This window comes from Triticum dicoccoides, chromosome 6A, assembly GCF_002162155.2.
Source record: "Triticum dicoccoides isolate Atlit2015 ecotype Zavitan chromosome 6A, WEW_v2.0, whole genome shotgun sequence".
NCBI classification, from domain to species: domain Eukaryota; kingdom Viridiplantae; phylum Streptophyta; class Magnoliopsida; order Poales; family Poaceae; genus Triticum; species Triticum dicoccoides.
The window spans coordinates 54,401,053-54,414,888 of record NC_041390.1 but is presented as its reverse complement, the minus strand read 5'-3'; the positions used below and the strand labels follow the sequence as shown (position 1 = coordinate 54,414,888).

The 13,836-nt window shown below is 42.8% G+C and overlaps 1 pseudogene; it reads left to right on the top strand.

The window, feature by feature from the left end:
• The window catches only part of LOC119315635, a 44,813-nt pseudogene that overhangs the window by 25,948 nt on the left and 5,029 nt on the right, over positions 1 to 13,836 (top strand).

Here is a 13,836-nt window from a genome sequence, read left to right as displayed (position 1 = left end):
TTATTTGTACTAAACACCTATAGTTTTAAAATGTATGTGAATCACTAGTTTATGAATAACTTTACTATGAAGTTAGATTTTTGAGTGATTCTTTTTCCTGCTACTTAATATTATAGTGTTTTATCATTATACTCTATTTGGTAATTATAGGTTATTTTTAATATCTGTTTTAATCAAAAACAAATTTTGTTATTTTTTTGCTATTAAATTCTTTTTGCTATTAATGTGTTGAACAAAAATTACTTTCTGAATTTAAGTTGCATAAGTTTTATATAATTTTAGTTTCAAAAATATTAGAGGTTTATAAAAACTTTTCAGTTGATTTCTTTTGCTTTTTTGAGCTATAAGACCCTGAAATTGAAAAACATTTCAAATGAACTCTGAAAAGGTTGAAAGTTGGCATGGTATCATCATTTCACCCACATAGCATGTGCAACAAAGTTGAGATGGTTACGGCAAAAACTGGATGCACTTCGTGTACAAAATGGACAATCTCTTTTGAAGTATCAGCGTTTCGGACGAAAGATCATGTGTTACAAAGGGATTTCATTTTCTTGAACTTATTTGAACTCCATTTTTTTTCTGTGTTTTCAAAATGCACCATTCAAAGCCACATCATCAATTTTCAACCCTTTCTGACTTCATTTGTTATTTTTCATGCATTTACTGATTTTGTTGAGCTATAAGACCCTGAAATTGAAAAGCATTTCAAATGAATTCCAAATGAACTCCGAAAATTATAAACTTTCTGTTAGTGCCATTAGTTTTAGAAAAATTATAAACTTTTTGTTAGTGCCATTAGTTTTCAAATTTGAATAGTTAAAATTTGAATTCTTTGAAATTTGACTGGATCACAAGTTTGTGATTAACTTTGCTAAAAATGAACATAGATGCACCTATAGAGAAAATTCGACCTAAATTCATAGTTTTCAAATGAACTCTGAAAAAGTTGGCATAGCATACTCGTGTGTTACAATGTTGGCATGGTATCATCATAATAGTTGTGGGAGAAAGTCTTCACTTTTTCTTCGCTTGTGTCATTTGCTTATTGCGCCGTAACCATGGATAATCTTCATCGTTTATCAGGATGCTTGGGTCAGCCTTGACATTGAAGGGAGGAATTTCATGAAACTTTTCATAATCTTCAGACATGTCTGTCTTGCCGTCCACTCCCAGGATGTCCCTTTTTCCTGAAAGAACTATGTGGCGCTTTGGCTCATCGTATGATGTATTCGCTTCCTTATCTTTTCTTTTTCTCGGTTTGGTAGACATGTCCTTCACATAGATAACATGTGCCACATCATTGGCTAGGACGAACGGTTCGTCAGTGTACCCAAGATTTTTTAGACCCACTGTTGTCATTCCGTACTGTGGGTCTACCTGTACCCCGCCGCCTGACAGATTGACCCATTTGCACTTAAACAAAAGGACCTTAAAATCAGGTCCGTAGTCAAGTTCCCATATGTCCACTATGTAACCATAATATGTGTCCTTTCCGCTCTCATTGCTGCATCAAAGCGCACACCGCTGTTTTGGTTGGTGCTATTTTGATCTTGGGCGATCGTGTAAAATGTATTCCCATTTATCTCGTATCCTTTGTAAGTCAATACAGTCAAAGATGGTCCCCTGGACAACAAGTACAACTCATCACAAACAGTGTTGTCACCTCTGAGACGTGTTTCCAACCAACTGCTGAAAGTCCTGATGTGTTCACATGTAATCCAGTCGTCGCAGTGCTCCGGGTGTTTGGAGCGCAGACTGCTCTTGTGTTCATCGACATACGGGGTCACCAAGGTAGAGTTCTGTAGAACTGTGTAGTGTGCTTGAGATCAAGAATATCCGTCCCTGCATATTATTGAGTCACTTCCAAGAGTGCCTTTTCCAGTCAGTCTCCCCTCATACCACGATTTAGGGAGACCTATCTTCTTAAGGCCAGGAATGAAGTCAACACAAAACCCGATAACATCCTCTATTTGATGGCCCATGGAGATGCTTCCTTCTGGCCTAGCGCGGTTACGGACATATTTCTTTAGGACTCCCATGAACCTCTCAAAGGGGAACATATTGTGTAGAAATACGGGCCCCAGGATGACAATCTCGTCGACTAGATGAACTAGGACGTGCGTCATGATATTGAAGAAGGATGGTGGGAACACCAGCTCGAAACTGACAAGCCATTGCACCACATCACTCCTTAGCCTTGGTATGATTTCTGGATCGATCACCTTCTGAGAGATTGCATTGAGGAATGCACATAGCTTCACAATGGCTAGTCGGACGTTTTCCGGTAGAAGCCCCCTCAATGCAACCGGAAGCAGTTGCGTCATAATCACGTGGCAGTCATGAGACTTTAGGTTCTGAAACTTTTTCTCTGGCATATTTATTATTCCCTTTATATTCGACGAGAAGCCAGTCGTGACCTTCATACTGAGCAGGCATTCAAAGAAGATTTCTTTCTCTTCTTTCGTAAGAGCGTAGCTGGCAGGACCTTTATACTGCTTCGGAAGCATGCCGTCTTTTTCGTGCAAACGTTGCAGGTCCTCCTGTGCCTCAGGTGTATCTTTTGTCTTCCCATACACGCCCAAGAAGCCTAGCAGGTTCACGCAAAGGTTCTTCGTCACGTGCATCACGTCGATTGAAGAGCGGACCTCTAGGTCGTTCCAGTAGGGTAGGTCCCAAAATATAGATTTCTTCTTCCACATGGGTGCATGTCCCTCAGCGTCATTCGGAACAGCTAGTCCACCGGGACCCTTTCCCAAGATTACGTGTAAATCATTGATCATAGCAAGTACGTGATCACCGGTACACATGGCGGGCTTCTTCCGGTGATCTGCCTCGCCTTTGAAATGCTTGCCTTTCTTTCGACATTGATGGTTGGTCGGAAGAAATCGATGATGGCCCAGGTACACATTCTTCCTGCATTTGTCCAGGTATATACTTTCAGTGTCATCTAAACAGTGCATGCATGCGTGGTATCCTTTGTTTCTCTGTCCTGAAAGGTTACTGAGAGCGGGCCAATCGTTGATGGTCACGAACAGCAACGCCTTTAGGTTAAATTCCTCCTGTTTGTGCTCATCCCACATACGTACACCGTTTCCATTCCACAGCTGTAAAAGTTCTTCAACTAATGGCCTTAGGTACACATCACTGTCGTTGCCGGGTTGCTTAGGGCCTTGGATGAGAACTGGCATCATAATGAACTTCCGCTTCATGCACATCCAAGGAGGAAGGTTATACATACATAGAGTCACGGGCCAGGTGCTGTGATTGCTGCTCTGCTCCCCGAAAGGATTAATGCCATCCGCTCTTAAAGCAAACCATACGTCCTTGGGTCCTTTGCAAACTCATCCCAGTACTTTCTCTCGATTTTTCTCCACTGCGACCCGTCAGCGGGTGCTCTCAACTTCCCATCTTTCTTTCGGTTCTCACTGTGCCATCGCATCAACTTGGCATGCTCTTCGTTTCTGAACAGACGTTTCAACCGTGGTATTATAGGAGCATACCACATCACCTTCGCAGGAACCCTCTTCCTGGCGGGCTCGCCGTCAACATCGCCAGGGTCATCTCGTCTGATCTTATACCGCAATGCACCGCATACCGGGCATGCGTTCAGATCCTTGTATGCACCGTGGTAGAGGATGCAGTCATTAGGGCATGCATGTATCTTCTCCATCTCCAATCCTAGAGGGCATACGACCTTCTTTGTTGCGTATGTACTGTCGGGCAATTCGTTATCCTTTGGAAGCTTCTTCTTCAATATTTTCAGTAGCTTCTCAAATCCTTTGTCAGCCACAGCATTCTCTGCCTTCCACTGCAGCAATTCCAGTACGGTATCGAGCTTTGTGTTGCCATCTTCGCAATTGGGGTACAACCCTTTTTTGTGATCCTCTAACATGCGATCGAACTTCAGCTTCTCCTTTTGACTTTCGCATTGTGTCCTTGCATCGACAATGACCCGGCGGAGATCATCATCATCGGGCACATCGTCTGGTTCCTCTTGATCTTCAGCAGCTTCACCCGTTGCAGCATCATTGGGCACATCGTCTGGTTCCTCTTGATCTTCACCAGCTCCCCCCGTTGCAGCATCACCGTATTCAGGGGGCACATAGTTGTCATCGTACTCTTCTTCTTCGCTGTATTCCATCATAACCCCTATTTCTCCGTGCCTCGTCCAAAAATTATAGTGTGGCATGAAACCCTTGTAAAGCATGTGGGAGTGAAGGATTTTCCGGTTAGAGTAAGACCTCGTATTCCCACATTCAGTGCATGGACAACACATAAGACCATTCTGCTTGTTTGCCTCAGCCGCATCAAGAAACTCATGCACGCCCTTAATGTACTCGCAGGTGTGTCTGTCACCGTACATCCATTGCCGGTTCATTTGCATGCATTATATATAATTAAGTGTCCAAATTAATAGAAGTTCATCATCACATTAAAACCAAAGTGCATACATAGTTCTCATCTAACAACATATAGCTCTCCAGAGCATCTAATTAATTAAACCATACATTGAAACTATGTAAAACATTTCAATACGAAAACAAATGCGATCATAATCGCAACCAAGGTAACAATTGATCCAACGACATAATGATACCAAGCCTCGGTATGAATGGCATATTTTCTAATCTTTCTAATCTTCAAGTGCATTGCATCCATCTTGATCTTGTGATCATCGACGACATCCGCAACATGCAACTCCAATATCATCTTCTCCTCCTCAATTTTTTTTATTTTTTACTTCAAAAAATTGTTTTCTTCTTCAACTAAATTTAACCTCTTGATAGTAGGGTCGGTTGGCATTTCCGATTCACATACATCCTACATAAATAAAATCTATGTCACGTTGGTTGGCATAATTTTCATAAACAATAAATGAACCAATAGTTATAAAGATAATATATATACCACATCCGAATCATAGACAGGACGAGGGCCGACGGGGGCGGATACCAAAACCATCGCACTATATAAGATGCAATAATAAAAGTAAGAAAATAATACAAGTATCTATGTAAACATACAAGTAAGAATATTTTTCCTTTCAGAAAGAAGATAAGAACAAGAGGCTCACCACGGTGGTGCCGGCGATGAGCTCAGCGCGGGTGATCGACGGCGGTGAAGACGGGGATGGGGCGTGACGGACCGCTAAACCTAGACAAATATTGTGGAAAACGGAGCTTGGAGGTCGAGCTTGGAGAGGAGAAAGCTTAAGTAGTGTGGCTCGGGCATTCCATCGAACACCTTGTGTGCATAGGAGGTGAGCTAGAGCACCACCAAGCCCTCTCCCCTCGGCCAGAAAAAAACAGAGCAGTGTGCTCTGCTCTTACGCGAGGGGGTATATATAGGCACCTCATTGGTCCCGGTTGGTGCCATGAACCGGGACTAAAGGGGAGCCTTTGGTCCCGGTTCAAGCCACCAACCGGGACCAATGGTGGTGGGCCAGGAGCGAGGCCCATTGGTCCCGGTTCGTCCCACCAACCGGGACCAAAAGGTCCAGATCAACCGGGACCAATGGCCCACGTGGCTCGGCCGCCCCCCTGGGCTCACGAACCGGGTCCAATGCCCCCATTGGTCCCGGTTCTGGACTGAACCGGGACTAATGGGCTGACCCGGCCTGGACCAAAGCCCTGTTTTCTACCAGTGTGACGTGGTCGTAAACAACGAGGATGATGACTTGGGTTATGTTGACCTGGACCCAAACAACGACGATGCACAGATTGATGGTGAGGTAGTTGTGAATCAAAGAGACATAATTATGCTTGAAAAGTTAAATGAACACGCGACGATGAGGAAGAGCCTCCACCTCCGTCAAACAACGAAGAAGATATTGAAGGAAATATTCCCTAGAGGCAATAATAAAGTTATTATTTATTTCCTTATATCATGATAAATGTTTATTATTCATGCTAGAATTGTATTAACCGGAAACATAATACATGTGTGAATACATAGACAAACAAAGTGTCACTAGTATGCCTCTACTTAACTAGCTCGTTAATCGAAGATGGTTATGTTTCCTAACCATAGACATGTGTTGTCATTTGATTAACGGGATCACATCATTAGGAGAATGATGTGATTGACATGACCCATTCCATTAGCTTAGCACCCGATCGTTTAGTATGTTGCTATTGCTTTCTTCATGACTTATACATGTTCCTATGACTATGAGATTATGCAACTCCCATTTGCTGGAGGAACAATTTGTGTGCTACCAAACGTCACAACGTAACTGGGTGATTATAAAGGAGCTCTACAGGTGTCTCCAAAGGTACATGTTGGGTTGGCGTATTTCGAGATTAGGATTTGTCACTCCGATTGTCAGAGAGGTATCTCTGGGCCCTCTCGGTAATGCACATCACATAAGCCTTGCAAGCATTGCAACTAATGAGTTAGTTGCAAGATGATGTATTACGGAACGAGTAAAGAGACTTGCCGGTAACGAGATTGAACTAGGTATTGAGATACCAACGATCAAATCTCGGGCAAGTAACATACCGATGACAAAGGGAACAACGTATGTTGTTATGCGGTCTGACCGATAAAGATCTTCGTAGAATATGTAGGAGCCAATATGAGCATCCAGGTTCTGCTGTTGGTTATTGACCGGAGACGAGTCTCGGTTATGTCTACATTATTCTCGAACCCGTAGGGTCCGCACGCTTAAGGTTTCGATGACAGTTATATTATGAGTTTATGAGTTTTGATGTACCGAAGGAGTTCGGAGTCCCGGATGTGATCACGGACATGACGAGGAGTCTCGAAATGGTCGAGACATAAAGATTGATATATTGGAAGCCTATGTTTGGATATCGGAAGTGTTCCGGGTGAAATCGGGATTTTACCGGAGTACCGGGAGGTTACCGGAACCCCCCGGGAGGTATATGGGCCTTAGTGGGCCTTAGCGGAAGAGAGGAGAGGTGGTCAGAGATGGGCCGCGCGCCTCTCCCCCCCTTGGTCCGAATAGGACAAGGAGAGGGGGCCGGCCCCCTTCCTCCTCTCTCTCCTCTTCCCCCCCCTCCACGAATCCTATTCCAACTAGGAAAGGGGGGGGGGAGTCCTACTCCCGGAGGGAGTAGGACTCCTCCTGGCGCGCCTCCTCTTGGCCGGCCGGCCCCCCCTTTGAGCCTTTATATACGGAGGCAGGGGCACCCCCTAGAGACAAGTTGATCCACGTGATCATATTCTTAGCCGTGTGCGGTGCCCCCTTCCACCATAGTCCTTGATAATATTGTAGCAGTGCTTAGGCGAAGCCCTGCGACATTAGTACATCAAGATCGTCACCACGCCATCATGCTGACGGAACTCTTCCCCTACACTTTGCTGGATCGGAGTCCGAGGATCGTCATCGAGCTGAACGTGTGCTAGAGCTCGGAGGTGCCGTAGTTTCGGTGCTTGATCGGTCGGGCCGTGAAGACGTACGACTACATCAACCGCGTTGTCATAATGCTTCCGCTATCGGTCTACGAGGGTACATAGACAACACTCTCCCCTCTCGTTGCTATGCATCACCATGATCTTGCGTGTGCGTAGGAAATTTTTTGAAATTACTACGTTCCCCAACAGTGGCATCCGAGCCTAGGTTTTATGTGTTGATGTTATATGCACGAGTAGAAGACAAGTGAGTTGTGGGCGATATAAGTCATACTGCTTACCAGCATCTCATACTTTGGTTCGGCGGTATTGTTGGACTAAGCGGCCCGGACCGACATTACGCGTACACTTACGCGAGACCAGTTCTCCCGACGTGCTTTGCACATAGGTGGCTTGCGGGTGACAGTTTCTCCAACTTTAGTTGAACTGAGTGTGGCTACGCCCGGTCCTTGCGAAGGTTAAAACAGCACCAACTTGACAAACTATCGTTGTGGTTTTGATGCGTAGGTAAGATTGGTTCTTGCTTAAGCCCGTAGCAGCCATGTAAAACTTGCAACAAACAAAGTAGAGGACGTCTAACTTGTTTTTGCAGGGCATGTTGTGATGTGATATGGTCAAGACATGATGCTAAATTTTATTGTATGAGATGATCATGTTTTGTAACCAAGTTATCAGCAACTGGCAGGAGCCATATGGTTGTCGCTTTATTGTATGCAATGCAATCGCGCTGTAATGCTTTACTTTATCACTAAGCGGTAGCGATAGTCGTGGAAGCATAAGATTGGCGAGACGACAACGATACTACGATGGAGATCAAGGTGTCGCGCCGGTGACGATGGTGATCACGACGGTGCTTCGGAGATGGAGATCACAAGCACAAGATGATGATGGCCATATCATATCACTTATATTGATTGCATGTGATGTTTATCTTTTATGCATCTTATCTTGCTTTGATTGACGGTAGCATTATAAGATGATCTCTCACTAATTATCAAGAAGTGTTCTCCCTAAGTATGCACCATTGTGAAAGTTCTTCCTGCTGAGACACCACGTGATGATCAGGTGTGATAGGCTCTACGTTCAAATACAATGGGTGCAAAACAGTTGCACACGCGGAATACTCAGGTTATACTTGACGAGCCAAGCATATACAGATATGGCCTCGGAACACGGAGACCGAAAGGTCGAGCGTGTAGTGATGTTCACCATTGAAAACTACTCCATCTCACATGATGATTGGACATGGTTTAGTTGATTTGGATCACGTGATCACTTAGATGATTAGAGGGATGTCTATCTAAGTGGGAGTTCTTAAGTAATATGATTAATTGAACTTAAATTTATCATGAACTTAGTCCTGGTAGTATTAGCATATCTATGTTGTAGATCAATAGCTCGCGTTGTTGCTTCCCTATGTTTGTTTTGATATGTTCCTAGAGAAAAACTATGTTGAAAGATGTTAGTAGCAATGATGCGGATTGGATCCGTGATATGAGGTTTATCCTCATTGCTGCACAGAAAAAATATGTCCTTGATGCACCGCTAGGTGACAGACCTATTGCAGGAGCAGATGCAGACGTTATGAACGTTTGGCTAGCTCAATATGATGACTACTTGATAGTTTAGTGCACCATGCTTAACGGCTTAGAATCGGGACTTCAAAAACGTTTTGAACGTCATGGACCATAGAGATGTTCCAGGAGTTGAAGTTAATATTTCAAGCAAATACCCGAGTTGAGAGATATGAAGTCTCCAACAAGTTCTATAGCTACAAGATGGAGGAGAATCGCTCAAGCAGTGAGCATGTACTTAGATTGTCTGGGTACTACAATCGCTTGAATCAAGTGGGAGTTAATCTTCCAAATAAGATAGTGATTGACAGAATTCTCTAGTCACCATCTCCAAGTTAGTAGAACTTCATGATGAACTATAGTATGCAAGGGATAACGGAAACTATTCCCAAGCTCTTCATGATGCTAAAACCGACGAAGGTAGAAATCAAGAAAAACATCAAGTGTTGATGGTATACAAGACCACCAGTTTCAAGAAAAGGGCAAAAGGAAGAAGGGGAACTTCAAGAAGAACGGCAAGCAAGTTGCTGCTCAAGTGAAGAAACCCAAGTCTGGTCCTAAGCCTGAGACAAAGTGCTTCTACTGCAAAGGGATTGGTCACTGGAAGCGGAACTACCCCAAGTATTTGGTGGATAAGAAAGGATGGCAAAGTAAACAAAGGTATATTTGATATACATGTTATTGATGTGTACTTTACTAGTGTTCATAGCAACCCCTCAGTATTTGGTACTAGTTCAGTTGCTAAGATTAGTAACTCGAAACGGGAGTTGCAGAATAAACATAGACTAGTTAAGGGTGAAGTGACGATGTGTATTGGAAGTGGTTCCAAGATTGATATGATCATCATCGCACACTCCCTATACTTTCGAGATTAATGTTGAACCTAAATAAGTGTTATTTGGTGTTTGCGTTGAGCATAAATATGATTTGATCATGTTTATTGCAATAGGTTATTCATTTAAGTTAGAGAACAATTGTTGTTCTGTTTACATGAATAAAACCTTCTATGGTCATACACAACAACGAAAATGGTTTGTTGGATCTCGATTGTAATGATACACATATTCATAATATTGAAGCCAAAAGATGCAAAGTTAATAATGATAGTGCAACTTGTTTGTGGCACTGCCGTTTAGGTCATATTGGTGTAAAGCGCATGAAGAAACTCCATGCTGATGGGATTTTGGAATCACTTGATTATGAATCACTTGATGCTTGCGAACCATGTCTCTTGGGCAAGATGACTAAAACGCCGTTCTCCGGAACAATGGAGCAAGCAACAGATTTGTTGGAAATCATACATACTGATGTATGTGGTCCGATGAATATCAAGGCTTGCAGCAGGTATCATTATTTTCTGACCTTCACAGATGATTTGAGCAGATATGGGTATATCTACTTGATGAAACATAAGTCTGAAACATTTGAAAAGTTCAAAGAATTTCAGAGTGAAGTGGAAAATCATCGTGACAAGAAAATAAGGTTTCTATGATCTGATCACGGAGACAAATATTTGAGTTACGAGTTTGGTCTTCAATTAAAACAATGTGGAATAGTTTCACAAATTCGTGCCACCTGGAACACCACAGCATAATGGTGTGTCCGAACGTCATAGCCATACTTTATTAGATATAGTGCAAATCTATGATGTTTCCTACCGATTTACCACTATCGTTTTTGAGGTTATGCATTAAAGACAGCTGCATTCACGTTAAAAAGGGGCACCATCTAAGTCCGTTGAGACGACACAATCTGAACTGTGGTTTGGCAAGAAACCAAAGTTGTCGTTTCTTAAAGTTTGGGGTTGTGATGCTTATATGAAAAAGTTTCATCCTGATAAGCTCAAACCCAAATCGGAGAAATATGTCTTCATAGGATACCCAAAGGAGACTGTTGGGTACACATTCTATCACAGATCCGAAGGCAAGACATTCGTTGCTGAGAATGGATACTTTCTAGAGAAGGATTTTCTCTCGAAAGAAGTGAGTGGGAGGAAAGTAGAACTTGATGAGGTAACTGTACCTGCTCCCTTATTGGAAAGTAGTTCATCATAGAAATCTGTTCTTGTGACTACTACACCAATTAGTGAGGAAGCTAATGATGATGATCATGTAACTTCAGATCAAGTTACTACCGAATCTCGTAGGTAAACCAGAGTGAGATCCGCACCAGAGTGGTACGGTAATCCTGTTCTGGAAGTCATGTTACTAGACCATGACGAACTTGCGAACTATGAGGAAGCGATGATGAGCCCAGATTCCGCAAAATGGCTTGAGGCCATGAAATCTGAGATGGGATCCATGTATGAGAAGAAAGTGTAGACTTTGGTTGACTTGCCCGATGATCGGCAAGCGATTGAGAATAAATGGATCTTCAAGAAGAAGACTGACGCTGACGGTAATATTACTGTCTACAAAGCTCGACTTGTCGCAAAAGGGTTTCGGCAAGTTCAAGGGATTGACTACGATGAGACCTTCTCACCCGTAGCGATGCTTAAGTCTGTCCGAATCATGTTAGCAATTGCCGCATTTTATGATTATGAAATTTGGCAGATGGATGTCAGAACTGCATTCCTGAATGGGTTTCTGGAAGAAGAGTTGTATATGATGCAACCAGAAGGTTTTGTCGATCCAAAGGGAGCTAACAAAATATGCAAGCTCCAGCGATTCATCTATGGACTAGTGCAAGCATCTCGGAGTTGGAATACACGCTTTAATAAGTTGATCAAAGCATATAGTTTTATACATACTTGCGGTGAAGCCTGTATTTACAAGAAAGTGAGTGGGAGCACTACAGCATTTCTGATAAGTATATGTGAATGACATATTGTTGATCGGAAATAATGTAGAATTATTCTGCAAAGCATAAAGGAGTATTTGAAAGGAGTTTTTCAAAGAAAGACCTCGGTGAAGCTACTTCATATTGAGCATCAAGATCTATAGAGATAGATCAAAACGCTTGATAAGTTTTTTCAATGAGTACATACCTTGACAAGATTTTGAAGTAGTTCAAAATGGAACAGTCAAAGAAAGAGTTCTTGCCTGTGTTACAAGGTGTGAAATTGAGTAAAACTCAAAACACGACCACGATAGAAGATAGAAAGAGAATGAAAGTCATTCCCTATGCCTTGGCCATAGGTTCTATAAAGTATGCCATGCTGTGTACCAGATCTATTGTATACCCTACACTGATTTTGGCAAGGGAGTACAATAGTGATCTAGGAGTAGATCACTGGACAGCGGTCAAAATTATCCTTAGTGGGATAAGGATATGTTTCTCAACTATGGACGTGACAAAAAGGGTTCGTCGTAAAGGGTTACGTCGATGCAAATTTTGACACTGATCTAGATGACTCCAAGTCTCAATCTGGATATGTATTGAAAGTGGGAGCAATTAGCTAAGAGTAGCTCCGTGCAGAGCATCGTTGACATAGAAATTTGCAAAATACATACGGATCTGAATATGGCAGACCCGTTGACTAAACTTCTCTCACAAGCAAAACATGATCACACCTTAGTACTCTTTGGGTGTTAATCACATACAGATGTGAACTAGATTACTAACTCTAGTAAACCCTTTGAGTGTTGGTCACATGCCGACGTGAACTATGGGTGTTAATCACATGGTAATGTGAACTATTAGTGTTGAATCACATGACGATGTGATCTAGATTATTGACTCTAGTGCAAGTGGGAGACTGAAGGAAATATGCCCTAGAGGCAATAATAAAGTTATTATTTATTTCCTTATTTCATGATAAATGTTTATTATTCATGCTAGAATTGTATTAACCGGAAACATAATACATGTGTGAATACATAGACAAACAAAGTGTCACTAGTATGCCTCTACTTGACTAGCTCGTTAATCGAAGATGGTTATGTTTCCTAACCATAGACATGTGTTGTCATTTGATTAACGGGATCACACCATTAGGAGAATGATGTGATTGACATGACCCATTCCATTAGCTTAGCACCCGATCGTTTAGTATGTTGCTATTGCTTTCTTCATGACTTATACATGTTCCTATGACTATGAGATTATGCAACTCCCGTTTGCCGGAGGAACACTTTGTGTGCTACCAAATGTCACAACGTAACTGGGTGACTATAAAGGAGCTCTACAGGTGTCTCCAAAGGTACATGTTGGGTTGGCGTATTTCAAGATTAGGATTTGTCACTCCGATTGTCGGAGAGGTATCTCTGGGCCCTCTCAGTAATGCACATCACATAAGCCTTGCAAGCATTGCAACTAATGAGTTAGTTGCAAGATGATGTATTACGGAACGAGTAAAGAGACGTGCTGGTAACGAGATTGAACTAGGTATTGAGATACCAACGATCAAATCTCGGGCAAGTAACATACCGATGACAAAGGGAACAACGTATGTTGTTATGCGGTCTGACCGATAAAGATCTTCGTAGAATATGTAGGAGCCAATATGAGCATCCAGGTTCCGCTATTGGTTATTGACCGGAGACGAGTCTCGGTCATGTCTACATTATTCTCGAACCCGTAGGGTCCGCACGCTTAAGGTTTCGATGACAGTTATATTATGAGTTTATGAGTTTTGATGTACCGAAGGAGTTCGGAGTCCCGGATGTGATCACGGACATGACAAGGAGTCTCGAAATGGTCGAGACATAAAGATTGATATATTGGAAGCCTATGTTTGGATATCGGAAGTGTTCCGGGTGAAATCTGGATTTTACCGGAGTACCGGGAGGTTACCGGAACCCCCCGGGAGGTATATGGGCCTTAGTGGGCCTTAGTGGAAGAGAGGAGAGGTGGCCAGAGATGGGCCGCCCGCCTCTCCCCCCTTGGTCCGAATAGGACAAGGAGAGGGGGCCGGCCCCCCTTCCTCCTCTCTCTCTCCTCT